The sequence below is a fragment of the Oryctolagus cuniculus genome, chromosome 2, assembly GCF_964237555.1.
Source record: "Oryctolagus cuniculus chromosome 2, mOryCun1.1, whole genome shotgun sequence".
NCBI classification, from domain to species: domain Eukaryota; kingdom Metazoa; phylum Chordata; class Mammalia; order Lagomorpha; family Leporidae; genus Oryctolagus; species Oryctolagus cuniculus.
In genome coordinates this window covers 33,799,233-33,822,471 of record NC_091433.1, presented here as the reverse complement: position 1 = coordinate 33,822,471, position 23,239 = coordinate 33,799,233, and the positions used below count along the sequence as shown (strand labels likewise).

Genomic DNA, 23,239 nt, shown 5'->3' with positions numbered 1-23,239 from the left:
TCATTCCCCAAATGACCACGACAGCCAGGGCTGAGAAGCCAGGAGCCAGGAGCTTCATCCAGGTCTCCCATATGGGTAGCAGGGGCCTAAACTCTTGGGCCATCCTCTGCTGCTTTTCCCAGGCTATTAGCAGGGAGCTGGATTGGAAGTGGAGTGGCCAGGACACAAACCAGTCTCCATATGGGATGCGCCCATATGCAGGAGTTTAACCTCCTATGCCACAACACCAGTCCCTATTTTCCATTCTAGCAAATAGAATATCTATTCTGATGGGCTAAGCAAAAAGAGGTTGGTTTTATAGATAAAGAATGATAAAAGCAGAAACAAAAGAACAGAAAACAGATTAGTCATTTCAAAGTTACTTTACTTTGAAGACAGGGACAAGGAAATAGACCATAGGAAAATAACTGGTTCCTGATCATCAGGCCATTTCAGGTGACTTTTTTTAGTGTAAAGATTAAAGCAGAGGAAACTTCATTATCGTGCCAGTTGAAACTGGCCTATTCGTCATTGCTGGAAGGTGAGATAAACCACTTAGTTTCTGCTTGGTGACATGGTACTTTAGCATGAACAACTCCATTTTGGTTTTTAGCCTGGCCTGTTGGGTCCCAGTGCAAGAGTTTAGTCCAAAACAGCAGCCTCCTCTAATTCTTACTTTACAGCCCTTAACACTGCCCAGAATTCCTTTGCTCCTCCCTGCAATTCACATGCTCATTCTTCACAGATCTTCCCCACACTCCTCACGTCTCGGATCCTACTGCCTCTCTCTCATCCATTCATTTCTTACCTTAGAAACAAAGGAGACAACATTAGAGCTCTTTTAGCTCTTACCCACTCACCTGCCTACTGAATAATCTCTGGCTGTCCCTCCATCTTTCACGTGTTGAATAGACATTGCTCCTTCTTCCTGAGGTTCACACTGGACAGTGCTCCTTCAAGCTCCCCAGGGGTCCCACCAGGTTGATCATAGCTCTCTTGCGTATTGCTTGCTTGAGATGCCCAGCTTTCATCCTTCAAGCCCCACCAGTGAACATCCTTTTAAACTTAAATACAGAGGCCGGCGCTGTGGTTCACTTGGTTAATCCTCCACCTGCGGCACAAGCAGCCCATATGGGCTCCGGTTCTAGTCCCGGTTGCTCCTCTTCCAATCCAGCTCTCTGCTGTAGCCTGGGAAAGCAGTAGAAGGTGACCAAGTCCTTGGGCCCCTGCACCCACATGGGAGACCCAGAAGAAGCATCTGGCTCCTGGCTTTTGATCGGCACAGCTCTGGCTGTTGTGGCCATTTGAGTGAACCAACAGACAGAAGACCTTTCTGTCTCTTCCTCTCACTGTCTGTAACTCTACCTCTCAAATAAATAAATAAAATCTTTTATAAAAAACTTAAATACAAAAGAAAAATATGTCTTAAGTATAAACTGTCTTAGGCTATGTTCTAGTGGATAGCGTGGCAAACCAGACACACCTGGCGCTGGTTAACGCTCCACCCAGAGGACAGGCCTAGCTTGTGCTTCCCTACTTCTCCCTCAGGGCACAGCATGAATATCACTGCCTCCAGAACATCTCTCACTACCCCTCCCTCCCAACAGTAAATTCTATCCTGTGGTGCTTCCATGGCACCCTTACTTTCCCTGCACAGAACAGTACATTTGCTCTACTCCTCTACTGTTAGATTAGACACCATTACTGTTTTCCACTGTTGACTCTCAGCCTGTGGCATTCTTTTAAATAAAAGTTTTAAAGACTTTTTAAAAAAATTATTTGAAAGACAGGGGGAGAGAGAGAGACAGAGAGAGAGAGAGAGAGAGAGAGAGAGAGAGAGAATCCACTGGTTTACTTCCCAAATGGCCACAATGGACTGGGCTGGGCCAGGCTGAAGCCAGGAGCCTGGAACTCCATGCAGGTCTCTCACATGAGTGATAAGGGCTCAAGTAGTTGGACCATTATCTCTGGCACATTAACAGGGAGCTAGTTCAGGAGCAGAGCAGCCAGGACTTGAACCCATGCTCCAAAATGGAATGCTAGTGTTGCAGGCAGCCACTTAACCCAACAGCTCCCTGTAGAATTTCTTTTTTGGTTTTTTTTTTTTTTTGGCTTTTTGTTTTTGAAAATTTTATATATTTATCAGAGAGGTAGAGTTACAGACAGAGAGAGGGAGAGACAGAGAAAAAGGTCTTCCATCCTTTGGTTCACTCCCCAAATGGCTGCAATGGCTGGAGCTGAGCCGATCCAAAGCCAGGAACCAGGAGTCAGGAGCCAGGAGCTTCTTCTGGGTCTCCCACGTGGGTGCAGGGGCCCAAGGACTTGGGCCATCTTCCACTGCTTTCTTTCCCAGGCGATAAGCAGAGAACTGGATTGGAAGAGGAGCAGATGGGACATGGACCGGCACCCTTATGGGCACAGTAGGCAGAGGCTTAGCCTATTATGCCACAGCACCAGCCCCTGGAATTTTTTTAAATAAAGATTTAAAGTAGTGCCTTAACAACAGTATGAAGTCAGTACTATCCCTCACCCCTATTTCCTTTTCTTTCTTTCTTTCTTTCTTTCTTTCTTTCTTTCTTTCTTTCTTTCTTTCTTTCTTTCTTTCTTTCTTTCTCTTTCTTTCTTCCTTCCTTCCTTCCTTCCTTCCTTCCTTCCTTTCTTCCTTTCTTCCTTTCTTCCTTTCTTCCTTTCTTTTTTTTCTTTTGACAGATAGAGTTAAACAGTGAGAGAGAGAGAGAGAGACAGAGAGAAAGGTCTTCCTTCCATTGGTTCACCCCCCAAATGGCCTCTACATTCGGAGCTACGCTGATCCGAAGCCAGGAGCCAGGTGCTTCCTCCTGGTCTCCCATGCGGGTACATGAGCCCAAGCACTTGGGCCATCCTCCACTGCCTTCATGGGCCACAAGCAGAGAGCTGGACCTGAAGAGTAGCAACTGGGACTAGAACCCAGTGCCCACATGGGATGCTGGCGCTGCAGGTGGAGGATCAATCAAGTGATCCACGGTGCCAGCCCCCTCTCATCCCTATTTCTTGCTGCTGTTGATTTCCCACTTTCCCTTATTTTTTTCTTCATGTTTATTTATTTATTTTCATGTACTTGAAAAGCAGAGCAACAGAGAGAAAGAGATCCTCCATCTGCTGGTTCACTCCCCAAATGCCCGCAACAGCCAGGGCTGGGCAGGCCAAAGCCAGGAGCCTAGAACTCCATCTGGTTCTCCCACATGGGTGATAGGGGCCCAGGCACTTGAGCCTTCCACTTCCTCCCAGGATGCCTTAGTAGGAAGCAGGATTGGAATTGGAGCAACTGGGACTCCAACTGACACTCTGATACGGAATGCAGGCATCCCAAATGGTAACTTAACACACTGTGCCACAACACCCACCTCACTTTCCCTCATTTATTGAAGACCATACTCATGGTGACCCTTTGCAAACCTGTTCTGCACCTTCTGTCCCTCATGTTGGTCAATAATAACATGATTCAGCTACTCATTTCTGCCAGAAAGCTAGAATTCCTTTGATAACTTCTTTTACTTTGCCAACATTATATAGTACATCAACAAATCGTATATGTCTTACTTTTAAAATAAATCTATAGTTTATCTATCCACTTATCTCTACTGACAACATTTCACTTCAAGATGTCACATATTTTCTTCCTACTTCATGAACCACTATGGCAACTTAATCCATTTCTCCACATTCATTATTTTTTTATCTCAGTACACCCTTAGGCATATCCTTATAACATAAATCTAATTTTATGTAACTTGCTTCTTTGAGCCTTTGTACATGTCACTTTCTCTGCCTAGAATGCTCTCACTTCCCACTGCACACCCAACTTCTACTCATTCATCAAACTTCTGAATAAATGTCATTTACTCAATAATATCTTTACTAGACTAATACCCAAACCAGGGGTTATAGTCCTCCTTACTTTTCCTTCATAGCTACTGTCAGAATTGCCAATTAAATATTTCATGTACATAATCATTTGTTTAATATCCATTCCCCATACTATATAACTTGTTCATCGTTACATGTCAGATCTCTAGCACCATGCTTGGTACTTGGTAATGATTAACAACTATTTATAGGAAGAATTCATATTCTTTTAAAAAATTTGAGATGCAGAGGGAGAGAGACAGACATTGAACCATCCATCACTTGTTCATTCCTCCTAAATGCTACAATGGCTGGGGCTGCTGGGTCAGGAAGAAGCTGGGAGCAGGGAACTCAATCCAGGTCTCCCAGAGGAGTGACAGGATCCCAATTATTTGAGCCATCGCTTACACCTCCTAGGGTCTGCTCTAGCAGGAAACTGGAATCAAGAGCAGAACCAGAACTCAAACTCAGGTAGTCTGAAATGGGATGTGGGCATCCTAACCACTAGGCCAGACACCTACCTGGAGCAGCACAATTTGTAAGTGAGAATTTGAGTAGCTGAGTGAATGTTTCAATGAAGCATATCAAGAATCTTTAAAGATATTTGTATCTTTGATTCACAATTACTCTTCTGGGATTTACATGAGCAATACTAAATACAGGGAAAGTTTTATACATAACTATATTTATTGCAACAAATTGTATAGATGATCCAAATATCCACTAAAAAACAAAAGGTTATTACAAGGAGTTAATATTGCACTTTCCCAAATCCAGCTGATCATCAAAATACCTTGAGGAGCTTTTATAAAAGCAGAGATTTCGGCCGGCGCCATGGCTCTCTTGGCTAATCCTCCACCTTGCGCCGCCGGCACACCAGGTTCTAGTCCCAGTAGGGGCACTGGATTCTGTCCCGGTTGCCCCTCTTCCAGGCCAGCTTTCTGCTGTGGCCAGGGAGTGCAGTGGAGGATGGCCCAAGTGCTTGAGCCCTGTACCCCATGGGAGACCAGGATAAGTACCTGGCTCCTGCCATCGGATCAGCGCAGTGCGCCGGCCACAGCGCGCCGGCCGCGGTGGCCATTGGAGGGTGAACCAACGGCAAAGGAAGACCTTTCTCTTTGTCTCTCTCTCTCTCACTGTCTACTCTGCCTGTCAAAAAATAAAGAAATAAATAAAATTTTTAAAAAAGGAAAAAAAGCAGAGATTTCTTGGTCTCATTCTTGACCTTAAGTTCTTTGGGTGTAGATACAAGGAAAACAAAATCAGACCCTTCTGATGCCCCAGGAAAGCCCAGAGCTTAGTGGGAAGCATGCAGATTCTGAAGTAGACCTGACCTTGTGCTCATCAGCTCTGTAACCTCAGACAAGTACATTTTCAGGCTTCCCTGAAGCCAGGTTCTTCATCTGTAAAATGCCAGGCCCTGGGGTGCTGAGGAGTGAGTAAAATGGTATTTTTGAAGTGCCCAAGTAATCGTGATTGTTGTTACTACACATTGGTACTTTAGAATATTATACAGCTACTAAGATTAATCTTTCTGGAAAAATAATCTTTTTTCCTATGTATCAAAATTCTAACAGAAAGGGTAGGGTCCACTTGACCTGAGAGATGTGAGCTTTAATAGAGGTAGAGGGAAACCAATGAGGATTATTGTGAACTTGTTGCAGCTGTCTATCAACAGCTGTTACCAAACATAGGCCCGAAAGGGAGATTCCAGAAAGAACAACTGTGTGGTGACAGCCTCTGGTGGGAACTAAGAAATTCAGTAAAGGCACACAGCTCCCTCCGAGAAGTAGGGAGGAAAATAAATACCTTGATTTAGTGTCCCCTGTGGGGCAAACCCAAGTAAAAGGACTAAATAGAACCTACTGATGGAGTCCTCACAAGTTAGCCTTCTAGGCCACAAAGCAGAGTGGAGAAAGGAAGAAAGGATCTGGACTACGGAGGGGTACAAATCATACACACAGGTATTTCAGTGAGGAAAAATACCCACAGCAAGTAGACTGTACAGAAATATAGCAACATTTTACTAATTGTTGCCTTTGACAAGTAGGATTATAGATTACTTTTCCTTGCTCTCCTTTTTTAATCTTCTAAAGTTTCAACCATAACAGCAGCAAACATTTATTGAGCATTCAATTTTTTGTGCTTATGTATATTTATATGTTTCATCTTTGTGGCAACCCTAAAAGATAGGTACTATTATTATCTTCACTTTGGGGATGAAGAAATTGCACCTGAAGAGATTAAGTTGTGGGGAGCAACCCGGACTAGACTAAGTTACTGGAATTAAGACTTATTCTATGCATCTGCTCTCCCACAATATGGCGCTGAGAAGGGAGAAACAGCTTCTACACAGCTGCCTCCAGTTCAACCAATAAACTGTAGGACCTGCTCCTGATTGGAGGAGAGCAGCGTACTCGGCGTGTGCGTAGCAGAGTTGGGATTGGTGGAAGAGGACTATAAAGGAGGAAAGAGACAACATGCACCAGGAACATCTGAGGGAACACCTGTGCAGCCCCCGAAGAGAGCCGGCCGGCGGTGTGCCGCTCCCCCGCGGAAGTGGAGAAAGTGGCAGGGGGAACCGCCCTTCCACGGAGGTGGAAGGGATGGTAGCCAACCCGGGAAGAACCAGCAGCAAACCCGGGGAGGGCCGAGCAGACAAAAGAACAGCGCAGGGTCCTGTGTCGTTCCTCCATGAAGAGGGGGAGCGACATAATGGTGCCATGACTCGGATTAGGAAACCTAGGAGGGAAGAAACGGGAAGAAGTGGGAAAATACCGGAGAGAGAGACTAGCAAAGAGCCTAGGGAAAAGCCGGACGGAAAAGGTGCCGGAAGAAGCTATCAAAAGCCTAGGCATAGACTCAGATATGGACTACGGGGGGAAGCTGGGAGAGATCTCTAAGGTCGAAAGCGAAAGTGAAAGCTAGAACAGGCCGGCGCCGCGGCTCACTAGGCTAATCCTCTGCCTTGCGGCGCCGGCACACCAGGTTCTAGTCCCGGTCAGGGCGCCGGATTCTGTCCCGGTTGCCCCTCTTCCAGGCCAGCCCTCTGCTGTGGCCAGGGAGTGCAGTGGAGGATGGCCCAGGTGCTTGGGCCCTGCACCCCATGGGAGACCAGGAAAAGCACCTGGCTCCTGGCTCCTGCCATCGGATCAGCGCGGTGCGCCGGCCGCAGCGCACCGGCCGCGGCGGCCATTGGAGGGTGAACCAACGGCAAAGGAAGACCTTTCTCTCTGTCTCTCTCTCTCACTGTCCACTCTGCCTGTCAAAAATGAAAAAAAAAAAAAAAAAAAAAAAAAGAAAGCTAGAACAAACAGACTTGGATACGGACTGTGGGGAGAAGCCAGGAGAAATGAGGGAGGAATATTGTTGGAAGAAAAGTTAGGAAACATACCGGGTAGAGAAAAATGTTAGGGAGGATATAGCCGCGGGGGCAGGCTGAGGCGGAGACGGAAGCCAGCTTGGGATTTGTCAAGTCAGCCCGGGGAGCAAAAGGCGAAAAGCTAGACGCGTAAGCCAGGTTGGAATCCGTCAGATTAGCCTGGGGAGCAAAAGACGGGAAGCCAAACCGGGGGACGCAGACATGAGCTAGGTTGAATTCGCCAGGTTAGCCCGGGGAACTTAGACTGAATGCCGGTGGCGGAAATGTGAGCTAGGCTGTGTGATTCGCGGAAGCCACCGCGTGCAGAGAGAGCACGGGGCGTGAATAGATAGGGAGCGCGGGGCTGGCGGGAAGGCCGTGGTGCGGGCGCGAAGGGCGTGGAGTGTGCGCGAAGATGGGGAAGCCGCGCAGATGAAAAACGCGGGCTGAAGCGGCTCAGAGCCGGGAAGCCGCCGAGAAGCAGCCTCGGGGCGGGCGCCGGGAAGCCGCAGGGATAAGAGAAACAGAAGTTTAGAAGTAAAATGAGAGAAATAGGAATGCTGGCAGATAGAAGTAAAATAGGAGAAATAGGAATGCCCGGAGATAGAGAAATAGAGAAAAATAAGGCCTCCCCACACCACAGCAATGAGAGAGCTTGGATTCGGTCTGCCTGATTAATAAGACGATAAGCACCTGTGGGCAGCTGCAGGTCACCAAAGACAGGCACGTTATCAACACCAATAAGTCTCCCCACAATACGGCAATGAGAAGGCTTGGATTCGGTTTGCCTGATTGCTAGGGCTTGTAAGCACCTGCAGGCAGTTCTAGCAGAGCAGAGCGTGCGCTGCAGGGCACCGAACACAGGCACGCATCAGCGCCTAAAAACCTCCTCACAACATGGCGAAGAGAGGACCCGGATTCGGTTTGCCTGATTGGTAGGGCTTGTAAGCACCTGTGGGCAACTCTAGCAAGCAGAGCAGAGTGTGTGCCGCGGGGCACCAAAGACAGGCGCGTATCAACGCCAAAAAATAAAAAGAAAGGGGGATCTGTGGGGAGCAACTGGGAGCAACCCGGACTAGACTAAGTTACTGGAATTAAGACTTATTCTATGCATCTGCTCTCCCACAATATGGCGCTGAGAAGGGAGAAACAGCTTCTACACAGCTGCCTCCAGTTCAACCAATAAACTGTAGGACCTGCTCCTGATTGGAGGAGAGCAGCGTACTCGGCGTGTGCGTAGCAGAGTTGGGATTGGTGGAAGAGGACTATAAAGGAGGAAAGAGACAACATGCACCAGGAACATCTAAGGGGAACATCTATCTGAAGGAACACCTGTGCAGCCCCCGAGAGAGCCGGCCGGCGGTGTGCCGCTCCCCCGCGGAAGTGGGGAAAGTGGCAGGGGGAACCGCCCTTCCACGGAGGTGGAAGGGATGGTAGCCAACCCAGAAAGAACCAGCAGCAAACCCGGGGAGGGCCGAGCAGACGAAAGAACAACGCAGGGTCCTGTGTCATTCCTCCACGAAGACGGGGAGCGACATAATGGTGCCGTGACTCGGATATGAAGCCTAGGCAGGGTTTAGTGTTGTTCCTCCACGAAGAGGGGGAGCGACATAAGTGAATTCTCCAACGTTATATAACCATAGCTAAGTAAACTGTAGAGCCATGATTTCAATATAGGCATTCTGCTCTGGAGTCCATGCTTTCAAAATTCTACTGTGTCACATTCACAGTAGGTAACAAGAAGGATTTTTACAAGGGGAGAAAAAGAGAACAAGCTGTATTTTAAGAGGCAGGGAGACAGAGAGAGGAAGAGAGATATATTGAGAGAATCCCATCCATTGATTCACTACCTGAATGCCCAAACAGCCATATGTGTGTGGAAGGAATCCAAAAACACATAAGCCATTGCCACTGCCTCCCAGGGTCTGCATTACCAAGAAGCTAGAATTAGGAGCTGGAGGTAGATGTCAAACCCAGGTACTCCAATGTGGGAAGCAGGTGATTTAACTGGAGTCTTGACTGCTAAGCCAAATACCTACCTGTGAACAAGCTTAAATTTGATTTGAAGAAAAATGTTTTTGTATTTTTCTGGTATTCAATACATACTTCCAACATTATTGGACCAGTTATGTGGTGCAGCATGTTAAGCCACTGCCTGCCACATCAGATCCCATATCAGAGTGCTGGTTTAAATCCCTGCTGCTCCATCTCCAATCCAGTTCCCTGCTAATGCACGTGGGAAGGCAGTGGAAGATGGTCCAAGTACTTGGATCCCTGCCACCCAGGTGGGAGACCTGGATGGAGTTCCTGTCTCCTAGCTCTGGCTTAACCCAGTCCAAACCATCATAGCCATTTGTGGAGTGAACAAGCAGATGCAAGATATTTTTCTTTTTGTTTCTACCTCTATCTTAGTAACTCTGCTTTTCAAATAAATAAATAAATCTTTAAAAAATAAGAAAACATTATAATACACAAGGTATGGGGCTGGTGCTGTGGCACAGTGGGTAAAGCTGCCATCAGCAATGCTATCATACCATATAGACACTTATTCCAGTCCTGGCTCCACTTCCAATACAACTCCCTGCCTATGTGCATGGGAAAGCAACAAAGCATGGTCCAAGTGCTCAGGCCACTGCACCCATGTAGGAGACCCAGAGGAAGTTCCTGGCTCCTGGCTTAGGCCCAGCCTTCGCCATTGTGGCTATTTGGGGAGTGAAATAGTGGATGGAAGGTCTCTCTCTCTCTCTCTCTCTCTCTCTCTGCTTCTTTCTCTCTTTCTCTCTCTCTGTAACTCTGCTTTTCAAATAAAAAAAATACTGATAAAATGGGCTGGCACTGTGGCTCACTGGGTTAACGCCCTGGCCTGAAGTGCCGGCATCCCATATGGGCGCCGGTTCAAGTCCTGGCTGCTCTTCTTCCTATCCAGCTCTCTGCTATGACTTGGGAAGGCAGTACACGATGGCCCAAGTCCTTGGGCCTCTGCACCCGCATGGGAGACCCGGAAGAAGCTCCTGGCTCCTGGCTTCGGATCAGCACAGCTCCGGCTGTTGCAGCCAACTGGGAAGTGAACCATCAGATGGAAGACCTCTCTCTCTCTGCCTCTTCTCTCTCTGTGTAACTCGACTTTCAAGTAAATAAATTAAAAAATCTGGCCACGCTGCAGCTCAATAGGCTAATCCTCCACCTGTGGCACTGGAACACCGGGTTCTAGTCCCGGTCGGGGCGCCGGATTCTGTCCTGGTTGCTCCTCTTCCAGTCCAGCTCTCTGCTGTAGCCTGGGAGTGCAGTGGAGGATGGCCAAGGTGCTTGGGCCCTGCACCTCATGGGAGACCAGGAGAAGCACCTGGCTCCTGGCTTCGGATCAGCGCGGTGCACTGGCCGCAGCGCGCCGGCTGCAGCGGCCATTGAGGGGTGAACCAATGGCAAAAGGAAGACCTTTCTCTCTGTCTCTCTCTCTCATGGTCCACTCTGCCTGTCAAAAAAAATAATAAATTAAAAAATAAAATAAAAAATCTTAAAAAATGTGGCAAAGTTTAAGAAAAATACTGATAAAAAAGAAAGAAAAACACAATGTATATAGTATATATATTAAACATAATAATATCTAATAAAATTAAAATATGCATATCTTTGATTCACAAATCTTACTTCTTCTTCCTTAGAAATAAAATCCCTGACTCTGGGGATAGCATTGTGGCACAGTGAGCTAAGCTACTACCTGCAATACCAGAATCCTTTAGAGCACCAGTTCAAATCCCAGCTGCTCTGCTTCTGATCTAGCAACCTGTTAATGCACCTGGGAAAGCAGTAGAAGATGGTTCAAGTACGTGGGCCCCTGCACCCATGTGGGGGACCAGATGGGGTTCCTGGCTCCTGGCTTTGGGCTGGCCCAGCCCAAGCCATTGCAGTCATTTGGGGAATGAATCAGCAGATAGAGATCTCTGTCTCTGTCTTTCTCTCTCTGTCTGCTTTTCAAGTAAATAAATAAATACAAATCTTTAAAAAATAAAAATATTCCTGATCCTCATCTGGGCACTCAGAAGAAAGACTATTTCCAGCCTTTCCTGAAACAAGGTCTAGCTTTGACTAAATGATGAGCAGTGAGTTGTAAGCTGAACTAATGTGTGCAGCATCCACAGAGTGTCCCTGAGGGGAGAGAATAAGTACTTCTTCCCTTTGTCCTTTCTGTTGGCTGGAATGAAGGCATGATAACTAGAGGTCAAGTAACCTTCTTGGATCATGAGATGAAAACCACATCTTAATTCTGTCTAGGTAGCAAAATAAGAATCTGGGAAGCCATGTTACCTTACCAGACCTGAAAAACCTACTTCCAGACATACTTTTACATAATAAACTTCTCTCTTCTTCTTTTTTTTTTTTTTAAGATTTATTTCTTTATTTGAAAGGCAGAGTTACAGAGAGGCAGAGGCAGAGAGGGAGAGAGAGAAGTCCTCCATCTGCTGGCTCACCCCCCAGAAGGAAACAATGGCCAGAGCTATGCCAATCCCAAGCCAGGACCCAGGAACTTCTGGGTCTCCCATGCAGGTGCAGGGGTTCAAGCACTTGGGCCATCTTCTACTGCTTTCCTAGGCCATAGCAGAGAGCTGGATCAGAAGTGGAGCAGCTGGGATTCAAACTAGCACCCACATGGGATGCCAGCACTGCAAGTAGAGATTTTACCCACTACGTCACAGTGACAGCTCCACTTCTCTATTCTATAAGCTCTTGTTTGTCTTGTTTTCTGCTAGTCATGGCTGAAATTCATCCTGATACCCCTTGCCTTCACTTCTCTTGCTTTAATCTTTCTGCACATTTCTTTCCCTTCTTCGCTGCTATGCATTAGGCATATCCACTTTTTTATCCCTCTCTCTTCTTCACTTTCCTAGATTTCAAGTCTTTTCTTCTTTCAGTAAATATTTATTGGAAAATACTACCTACCACACATCAGAGATACAAAAATATAGAATATACTAACTCTGCTGTTTAGGCATTCATAGTCTAATCAAGAAGACATACAAGCTGATGCAATACAATGTGAAAAATTCAATGAAGACATTGGTGTTGTGGTGCAGAAGGTTAAGCCATTTGCTCCGCTTCTAATCCATTTTCCTGCTAATGCACCTAGGAAGAGAGCAGATGACAGCACAAGTGTTTGGGCCCTGCCAGCCTTGTGAGAGACCCAGGTGGAGTTCCATGTTCCTGGCTTCAGCCTGATCCAACTTGGGCTATTGCATCCATTGGGGGAGTAAACCAACAAATAGAAAATTCTTTATTTCTCTCTTTTTATTAAATTTATTTATTTGAGAGATAGAGTTACACATACAGAGAGAGAGAGAGAGAGGGAGAGAGAGAGAGGTTTTCCATCTGCTGATTCACTCCCCAAATGCTCACAATGGCCAGAGCTGGGCCGATCCAAAGCCAGGAGCCAGGAGCTTCTTCTGGATTTCCCATATGGGTGCAGGGGCCTAAGCACTTGTGACATCTTCTACTGCTTTCCCAGGCCATAGCAGAGAACTGGATCAGAAGAAGAGCAGGCGGGATATGAACTGATATCCATGTGGGATGCTGGCACCTCAGGTGGAGGCTTAGCCTACTACACCACAGTGCCAGCCCCTCTCTCCCTCTTTTTATCACTCTGCCTTTCAAATAAATAAAGCTTAAAAAAATACAGTAGGGGATTGTGGGGAGCAATCCGGACTGGACTGAGTTACTGGAATTAGGACTTATTCTATGCATCTGCTCTCCCACAATATGGCGCTGGGAGAGAAGTAAACAGCTTCCGCACAGCTGCCTCCAGTTCAACTGATAAACTGTAGGACTTGCTCCTGATTGGAGGAGAGCAGCGTACTCGGCGTGTGGGCAGCCGAGTTGGGATTGGTGGAGGAGGACTATAAAGGAGGAGAGAGACGGCATGCACCAGGAACATCTATGGGGAACATCTAGCTGAAGGAACACCTGTGCAGCCCCCGAAGAGAGCCGGCCGGCGGTGTGCCGCTCCCCTGCGGAAGTGGGGAATGTGGCCAGGGGGAACTGCCCTTCCACGGAGGTGGAAGGGATAGTAGCCAACCCGGGAAGAACCAGCAGCAAACCCGGGGAGGGCCGAGCAGACGAAAGAACAGCGCAGGGTCCTGTGTTGTTCCTCCACGAAGAGGGGGAGCGACATAATGGTGCCGTGACTCGGATAGGAAACCTAGCTTGGATAGGAAACCTAGGACGGATAAAAAACTTAGGAGGGAAGAAACGGGAAGAACTAGGGAAAATATTGGAGAGAGAAACTAGCAAACAGCCTAGGGAAAATATCGGAGAGAGAGACTAGCAAACAGCCTAGGGAAAAGCCGGACGAAAAAGGAGCCGGAAGAAGCTATTGAAAGCCTAGGCATAGATTCAGATACGGACTACGGGGGGAAGCTGGGAGAAATCTCTAAGGTCGAAAGCGAAAGTGAAAGCTAGAACAAACAGACTCGGACGCGGACTGTGGGGAGAGGCCAGGAGAAATGAGGGAGGAATATTGCTGGAAGAAAACTTAGGGAAACATACCGGGTAGAGAAAAGTGTTAGGGAAATTGAAGCCGCGGGGGGCAGGCCGAGGCTGAAACGAAAGCCACTTTGGGATTCTCAAGTTAGCCCGGGAATAGGGGGCGAAAAGTTGAAACCAGAAGCTGAAACGTAAGCCAGGTTGGGATCCGTCTGATTAGCCCGGGGAGCAAAGGACGGGAAGCCAAACTGTGGGGCGGAGACGTAAGCTGGGTTGAATTCGCCAGGCTAGCCCGGGGAACTTAGATTGAATGCTAGTGGTGGACACGTAAGCTACGCTGTGTTACTCGCGGAAGCCGCCGCGTGCAGAGAGAGCACGGGGCGTGAATAGATAGGGAACGGGGCTGGCGCGAGGCCGTGGTGCAGACGCGAAGGGCGCGGAGACCGCGGAGTGTGCGCGCAAAGCCAAGCCGCGCAGAGCCGCGAAGCCTCGCAGATGAGAGAGGCGCGGGCTGAAGCGGCTCAGAGCCGGAAAGCTGCCGAGAAGCAGCCTCGGGGCGGGCGCAGCCGGGAAGCCGCGGGGATAAGAATGAGAGCGGGAAGCTGCGGGGATAAGAGAAACAGAAGTTTAGAAGCAAAGTGAGAGAAATAGGAATGTTGGCAGACAGAAGTAAAATGGGAGAGATAGGAATGCCCAGAGATAGAGAAATAGAGAAAGAGAAAGGCCTCCCCTCAACATGGCAACGAGAAAGTTTGGATTTGGTCTGCCTGATTTAAGGCGGTAAGCACCAGCAAGCAGCTCGACCAAAGCATGAGCTGCAGGTCACCGAAGATAGGCACAAACCAACACTAATAAGTCTCCCCCACAATACGGCAATGAGAAGGCTTGGATTCGGTTTGCCTGATTGTTAGGGCTTGTAAGCCCCTGCAGGCAGAGCAGAGCATGCGCTGCGGGGCACCAAACACAGGCACGCATCAGCGCCTAAAAACCTCCTCACAACATGGCGAAGAGAGGACCCGGATTCGGTTTGCCTGATAGGACTTGTAAGAACCTGTGGCAACTCTAGCAAGCAGAGCAGAGTGTGTGCCACGGGGCACCGAAGACAGGCGCGTATCAACGCCAAAAATAAAAAGAAAGGGGGATCTGTGGGGAGCAATCCGGACTGGACTGAGTTACTGGAATTAAGACTTATTCTATGCATCTGCTCTCCCACAATATGGCGCTGGGAGAGAAGTAAACAGCTTCCGCACAGCTGCCTCCAGTTCAACTGATAAACTGTAGGACTTGCTCCTGATTGGAGGAGAGCAGCGTACTCGGCGTGTGGGCAGCCGAGTTGGGATTGGCGGAGGAGGACTATAAAGGAGGAGAGAGACGGCATGCACCAGGAACATCTATGGGGAACATCTAAGGGGAACATCTATCTGAAGGAACACCTGTGCAGCCCCCGAGAGAGCCGGCCGGCGGTGTGCCGCTCCCCTGCGGAAGTGGGGAATGTGGCCAGGGGGAACTGCCCTTCCACGGAGGTGGAAGGGATAGTAGCCAACCCGGGAAGAACCAGCAGCAAACCCGGGGAGGGCCGAGCAGACGAAAGAACAGCGCAGGGTCCTGTGTCGTTCCTCCACGAAGAGGGGGAGCGACAGGGTATGGTACAACAGGTAAAGCCACTGCCTGCAACACAGGCATCCCATGTAGGCACCAGTTCAAGTTTCATTTGCTCTACTTCTGATCTAGCTCCCTGCTAATGGCCTGGGAAAAGCAGCAGAAGATGGCCCAAGTACTTGGGGCTCTGTTACCTATCTGAGAGACCCACAAGGAGCTACTGGCTCCTGGCTTTGGCTTGGCCCAGCCCCAGCTATTGTGGCCATTTGGGAAGTGAATTAGTGGATGGAATTTCTCTCTCTCCCTCTCTTTCTCTGTAATTCTGACTTCTACGTCAGAGGGCCTGGGTTCACCCAACTTCCTGTTAACGCATAGCCTGGGAGAAACCAATGATGGTTTCCCTACCAGCCACAGGGGAGACCTGTTTTGAGTTCCCAGCTCCAAGTTTCAGTGTGGGCATTTGAGGAGTAAACCAGAGGATAAGGGGCTTTTGCTTTCTCTCTCCCTCACTCTCCTTGCCTCCCTCCCTCTCTGCCTCTCAAGTAAATAAGGAAAGAAATTATAAAAACCAAATACCTAATACAATGTAAATGCTATGTAAATACTTGGACTGTATTGGTTAAGGAATAATGACAAAAAAAGTAGACTGTACATGTTTAGTACAGAAGCAATATTTTCAAGCATTTTTAATCCACAGCTCATTGAATCCAAGGATGCAGACCCATGGATATGGAAGACTGACCATATTATATCTCAACAAAGGATTAGAGAACAGATGAAAAAACAAGAAAGAAACCCTAAGCTCAAGAATTCTGATTCAGCAGGCCTATTATGAGGACCAATGTGAGTAATTTTTTATGAGGTTCCATGGGTAATTTTGAGTGGTAATTTTGAGTGGCACCACACTTTGGAATCACACAAAATTGAGTTGAGGATGGTTGTGGGGAGCACCTCATCTGCCAATGACCTAGAAAACTACCTTGGCATTCTATGTGCTCCTTAGACTTCTTATGGTAAAGATGGTGTTGGCACATTTTCAAGGGCAGAAACTGCATGGTTTGAACCCACCCCACCCCACCAAGTCAAGCACAAAGTGCAGCTAGACCTGTGTGCAAATAAAGCTGTTTCCAGCTTAGAAGTGGCAGGCTTAATTTTTCTACACATTGATGGAGGCAAAACTAGAGATGCACCCATGTATCGCATACAGAGGATCTGTGCCTTTCACAATTGCCTAGCCTGGGATCCTGGGACAGGTGTTTGGAATAAGAGTTATTATGTCACTTGGGATGCCCATATCCCATATTGAAGTGCCTGGGTTTGAATCTCAGCTCCACTTTCTTTTTAAGTTTATTTTATTGATTTGAAAGGCAGAGAGAGAGAGAGAGAGAGAGAGAGAGAGAATGAATCTTCCCTTCTCTGGTTCACTCCCCAAAAGGCCACAACAGCCAGAGCTGGGCCTGGCCAAAGCCAGGATCCAGGAGCTTCTTTCAGGTCTCCTACATGGGTGTGGGGCCCAAGCACTTGGACCATTTTCTGCTGCTTTCTCAGGTGCATTAGCAGTGACTGGATTGGAAGTAGAGCAGCCAGGACTCAGACCATCATCCAACTGGGATGCTAGCATCTCAGGTGGCAGCTTCACCCACTAGGCCACAAGGCCAACCCAGCTCCACTTTCTGATTCAGCTTCCTGTCAAAGCATGGGAGGCAGCAGGTGATGGCTGAAGTGATTGCGTCCCCACCACACACCTGGACAACCTGGACTAAATTCTCCATACCTGCTTTGGCCTGACCCAACCCTGATTGTTGCAGGAATTTGGGGTGCAGTGGTGGGGGTGAGCCAGCAAATGGAACAGTTCTATCTGATTGTTCTTCTCTGTATCTCTGCCTTTCAAATAAGTGAAGATCAATAACTTTTTAAAACAAATTCTCTAACCTTCCTCACATCCCCTTCTTTATCTTTTTCCTTCTATATTAATGATGTCAGTGAAGTAAAGGATCTTTCAATTCATTTTCTTACATATGACTTGGCTTGTTTGTTTTAAACATAATTTTCAAAGAACATTTTGAAAAGCTGTTTTGTGCAGAGTACACTTCTGTCTGTTTCTCTTCTTTCTAAAGGCAGCCTTAATGTGTATGTGCCTCTGGTGATTTTTTTTTTTTAAGATTTATTTATTTATTTTGCAAGGCAGAGTTACAGAAAGAGAGAGACAGAGATGTTCCATCCACTGGTTCACTTTTCCGATGACCCCAGTGGCCAGCACTGGGCCAGGCTGAGGTCAGAAGCCAGGAGCTTCATCTGGGTCTCCCACATGGGTGGCAGGGGTCCAAGGACTTTGACCATTGTCTGCTGCTTTTCCTAGGCCATTAGCAGGAAGCTGGATCAGCAGTGGGGCCGCAAGGACAGGAACTGGCACCTAGAGGGGGTGACTTTACCTGCTACGCCACAATACTGACACCAGCACCAGTCTCTTTATTGATGGAAGCTAGTGGTTTCCCTCTGTGTTTTACAAAACTTTATGGTAATCGCATGCTCAGCTGGGATTTACTGTTGGGAATCCTTCTAGAGAACTTCCGGTGTTTTCCAGGAGCACACTGACAGCAGACTAGTTTTTTTGCTTGTTTGTTTTCACCAGCTTTTTTAAGGTACAATTTACACACAATAAAATTCACTAACACTTGGGCCCCACCATTCATGTGAGAGACCAGAATGAAGCTCCTGACTCTTGGCTTCAGCCTGTCCCGGCCCTGGCAGTTGCAGCCTTTGGTGAGAAACGCAGGGGATGGAGGCTCTCTCTGCCCCTCTCCCTCTGTACCTGACTTTCAAAATAAATAAACAAATCTTTTTAAAAATTCACTAAAAAAGTGTACAATTCAATGATTTTTTTTTTTTTTTTGACAGGCAGAGTGGACAGTGAGAGAGACAGAGACAGAGAGAAAGGTCTTCCTTTGCTGTTGGTTCACCCTCCAATGGCCGCCGCAGCCGGCGCACTGCGGCCGGCGCATTGCACTGATCCGATGGCAGGAGCCAGGAACTTAACCTGGTCTCCCATGGGGTGCAGGGCCCAAGCACTTGGGCCATCCTCCACTGCACTCCCTGGCCACAGCAGAGAGCTGGCCTGGAAGAAGGGCAACCAGGACAGAATCCGGTGCTCCGACCGGGACTAGAACCTGGTGTGCCGGCGCCGCAAGGCAGAGGATTAGCCTAGTGAGCCGCGGCGCTGGCCTCTGTCTATCTTTATATCATCCCTTTTCCTTCTTTTCACTGACCTCTAAGGATCAAAAAATATATATTATAAATATAAGTTCTCTATCAGATATATGTTCTACAAATAATTTCTCTCATCTAAAAAGTGATCATCTTTTTTTGATGAAGTCTAATTTTATAATTCTTTTTTAAAGATTTATTTTGTTTATTTGAAAAACAGTTATAGAAAGAGGGAGACACAGAAGGAGAAAGGGAAAAGAGAGATCTTCTACCCGCTGGTTCAGTCCCCAAATTGCTGTGTCTGCTGGGGCTGGGCCAAGCCAATGCCATAAGCCTGGAATTCTATCAGGGTCTCCCATGTAGATGGCAGAAGCCCAAGCATTCAGACAATCTTCCACTGCTTTCCCAGGTACATTTGCAAGGAGCTGGATTGGAAGCAGAGAAGCCAAGACTTGATAGGCACTCACAGTGGATGCTGGTGTCAGGCAGGGATTTAAACTGCTGTTCCACAATTCGACCTCTATATTTTTTTTCTTTTCTGGATTTTGCTTTTTGTTCCAAAGATATAATAGAGACAACTAATATCTCTTAATCCCTAGCTTCAGAAGTCATATTCAACATGTTCTATTGCTTACAGTGTGTTCTGTACTCAAGAATATGACTAGCACTCTGTGGCACAGTGGGTTATGCCACTACCTACAATGCTGGCCTCCCATATCAGAGTGCTGATTCAAATCCCGGTTGTTCTGCTTCCTATCCAACTTCTAGCTAATGTGTCTGGTAAGGCAGCAGAGGATGGCCCAAATACTTGGGTCCCTGTCACCCATGTGAGAGACCTGGATGGAGTTTCTGGCTCCTAGCTCCCAGCTTTCAACTTGGCCCAGCCCAGGCAGTTGCAGACATTTGGGAAGTAAACCAGCAGATGGAAGATTTATCTCTCTCTCTCTCCCTCTCTCTCTCTAATTGCCTCTCAAATAAATAAATAAATCTTTCAAAAAATAAAAATAAGAAAGGAAAGAATGGGATCAGCCTTGTGCCTGGCCTTTGTTCCTGTGTTCTGGGAGAGAACATCTAAATCCTTGGAATTTCCTGAGTTACATTAATGTATTAGTCAGCTTTTTGTTAGTTTAACTAAAACACCTGTGAGGAGCTTCTAGGGAAGGAGAAGGCTGATTTATGGCTTACGGTTTGGAGGTTCTCAGGTCAGGATCAGAATGTCTCACTGGCCTGGTGTCTAGCAGAGGCCGGCTGTGGCAGAGAAGGTTCAGGGGGAACAATCACATGGTAATCCAGTAAATAGAGGAGCTATGCTGAACCCAGCTAAATAACCAACCGACCCTCTTCCGAGAACCGCTTTCTGAGGGCAAGACCCAGTGACCTAAAGATCTCCCACCAGACTCACCGCTCAGATGCCATGATTAGATCAAGTATCCACCTTTCCCCTACCCCCCACCCCCACCCTTCTCCCCACCCCCACCCCCTTAATCTATCAAATCTCAACAAGAGACTTTAGAGTTTAAACATCCACATACGTTTGGGGAGCCAAGTTATGTTCAATCCATAACAAATATCTTTATTATTTAGGAGCCACTGGGACAACACCTGAGGTCATGCTAAAAGATGAAGTGACTCAGGATGAGGCTGGTCACTAGAAAGGCCCACCATGTAATTAGAGGATCAGAGCTATGAGTCAGCCCAACTTTTGGGAAAGGGAACAGAGCTGGAGATTGAATTCAGTAATACAGACAGTGAATTTAACCAATCCTGCCAATGGACTGAAACCCCAGGGAAGTCTCCAAGCACTGAAGCTCACTCACTATCTTTCTGGTTGCTGAATACAATGGTGTACCAAGAGGGTGACACACCCTGATTTCATAGGGAAAGGGCACGGAACCTCAGCTTTTAGAACTCCCCTCCCCGTCACCTCACCTTCCACCCACAAAAGGGCTCACCTTACACATCATCTGTTCATTTGACTGGTCATGATTAGTATCCTTTGTTATGAAATTATTATGAATTATTGAACCTGAGGGGCATCCTGGGAACACACTGTAAGTGTGGGTACTGGGGGACTCCACTTCTGGCTGACACTGAAGTGGTGGACAGTCTTGTTAATGATGGTGCCTTTGAACCTGTGAATTGTGACACTAATGCCAGGTGGTTCACATAAGAGCTAAGTCATATTGTAGTACTCAAGTTGATGTCAGTATACAAGGACAGTCCAGGCTTAAAGGGTACAACAAAATCATATTGCCAAAGGGCATGCACACTGGGGTGGTAGGAATTTTTGACCATGAAATAGTCTTCACTGAATTTCTTACTGACTCACTTCTACATTTAATAGAATTATTTGTGAAGGTCTGATGTTGTGTCCAGCAGGTTAAGCCACTGCCTGAGATGCCAGCATCCCATTTGAGCAGGGTTTCAAATCTTAGCTGCTCCACTTCCAATCCAGTTCCCTGCTAAGGCACCTGGGAAGGCAGCAGAAGATGGCCCAGGTGCTTGGGCCTCTGTACCTACATGGGAGACCCAGATGGAGTTTCAGGCTGTTGGTTTTGGCCTGGTCCAGCCCCAGCCATAGCAGCCATTTAGAGAGTGAGCCAGCAGATGGAAGATCTCTGACTCCCTCTCTCTCTAATTCTGCCTTTCAAGTAAACAAACAAATCTTTAAAAAAGAATATTGTGGAGCTGGCATTGTGGCAGGTGCAGTGAATTAAGCTACCACTTGCATCACCAGTATGCCATATCAGAAAACTGATTTAAGTCCCAGCTGCTCAGTTTCCAATCCAGCTCCCTGCTAATGCACCTGGGAAAGCAGAGGAAGATAGTGTAAGCGTTTAGGCCTCTGGCACTTGGGAAACTGGATCGCAACTCTAGGCTCCAGGCTTTGGCTTAGCCCAGCTTCTCTCTCCCTCTCCCCTCACCTCCCCTCTCTCCTCTCTCCTTTCTCCTCTCTCTCTCTCTGTCTCTTTCCCTTTCCCTTTCTCTATCTTTCTCTGTCACTCTGTCTTTCAAATAAAAGATAAATTTTAAAAATGAAAAGAATATTTGTTAAATTGTATCCACTGCTTCCAGGTATTTTACAAGGAGCTTTTCCCAGTTACCAGTTTACAGTTTCACCAGAATAAGAAGTCCTCCTTATTACTTCCCTATTACTCAAGTGTGGTATTTAGAAGCTAAGGAGAAAAAGCTAAAAGGAAAAAGCCTGCCAGTAACAGAAAGACTCCTTTGAAAGAAATCTGGAGAACAGAGAAGATGATGGGAAACGAAGCACTTACGAAGTATGTGAAAGGACTGAGTTACCAGGAGGCGAAAATGGAGAGTTAACTTTGAGTGAAAGAAGAAAGAAAAACGTAAAAAACTGTATCAAATAAATATAGCAAAAACAAAAAGAAAGTAAAATATAAAAAGGCTTTACAATTCTCCCCGGAAATAAAATTCCTGGAAGATATCTCTTTTCTGAAGAAAAAAAACTACTTCAAAATGTTATCTTTGTTTATATACAGAAATACACATAATTCACTGAAGACTGATTGCTTAAAACTTAAAACTGTCGGTGTTGTATCTAAATTTAAAGTGACTAAAATTGGAGTCATCAGACAGAGATGCAGAGGGGATTAGCCACTGACCTCATGCAGCAGACGAGCACAGGAGTTGTTGTAATGCTGGGGCATGCAGATTCAGCTTCTGCAGAACACACAGATGCACTTCAAGTACCAAGAGCTTATACAGTAGTGCTAAAGTTACAGATCTGTACTGTCAGCTCACCCCTTTGGGGGAAGTAGGAAAGGGAAAGTAGGATTAAGACCATTTGGCAGGGCATAATCAGTCCCTTTGATAGTTACAGAATCCTGATTGGACTTGAGTGTGCAGACAAGATCAGTTCCTCCCTTCAAGCATCAGCAAGGACGCTTTCATATCTGGACATCCTCTGCCTTTAAGTATGGCTCATATATCAGATGCTGGTGATTTGGAGCTCAGGCCATGCAGCTGCTGTGTCCGTGTTAAATTACCTGATCCAGTTCTTCTTTTCTGTAGTTGCTAGAATCCAAAGGCCTTCTTGAGGTCAACCAAAGGGCCAGATGGGAATTAAACTATTCTTAGCACTTTTAGTGAAACTGCTGTGCAACAAAGAGTATATTCTTGGTTTTACATTGCAGTGAGGTGGGAAACAGTAGACTAAAAATCCCACATCACCTTATACAAAATTGTTCATAGCACCTCTATGAAGGCCAAAACCTGGAAATAATCTAGATGTCCTTCAACAAGTGAGTAGATAAGTAAATTGTATATATGCCTACAGTGGAATAATACCCTGCTCATACAAGCATCTATAACAGTGTGAGTGAAATTCAGAAACATTATGTTAAGTTAAAGCAGCTTTATGGGGCAGGCATTGTGGCACAGTGCTTGGGATACCCACATTCTCATCTTGGAGTACAGGGGTTCTAGTACTGTTTCTAGTCCAACTTCCTGCTAATGCACACTCTGAGAGATGGCATGTGGTGGCTCAAGTACTTGTGTGTCTGCTACCCACACAGGAGACTGGATGGGGTTCCAGGCTTCCAGTTTTGTTCTGACTCAGCCCTGGCTGTTGTGGCATTTGCAGAGGTAACCAACAGATCTTTTTTTTTTTTTTTTTTTTTTTTTTTTTTTTTTTTTTTTTGGACAGGCAGGAGTGGACAGTGAGAGAGAGAGACAGAGAGAAAGGTCTTCCCTTGCCGCTGGTTCACCCTC

At 46.9% G+C, this 23,239-nt stretch overlaps 1 long non-coding RNA gene across 2 annotated transcripts in view; it reads left to right on the top strand.

Moving 5' to 3' along the window:
- Positions 1-23,239, top strand: part of LOC108176422 (uncharacterized) — a 63,510-nt gene that overhangs the window by 21,381 nt on the left and 18,890 nt on the right. The window contains exons 2-3 of one of the 2 annotated variants that reach the window (XR_011386213.1): positions 15,996-16,141; positions 21,578-22,620. This is a non-coding gene — a long non-coding RNA (uncharacterized lncRNA). Of the gene's footprint in view, positions 1-15,995; positions 16,142-21,577; positions 22,621-23,239 lie in introns of those variants that run through there. The other variant, XR_011386214.1, reaches the window with a different exon arrangement.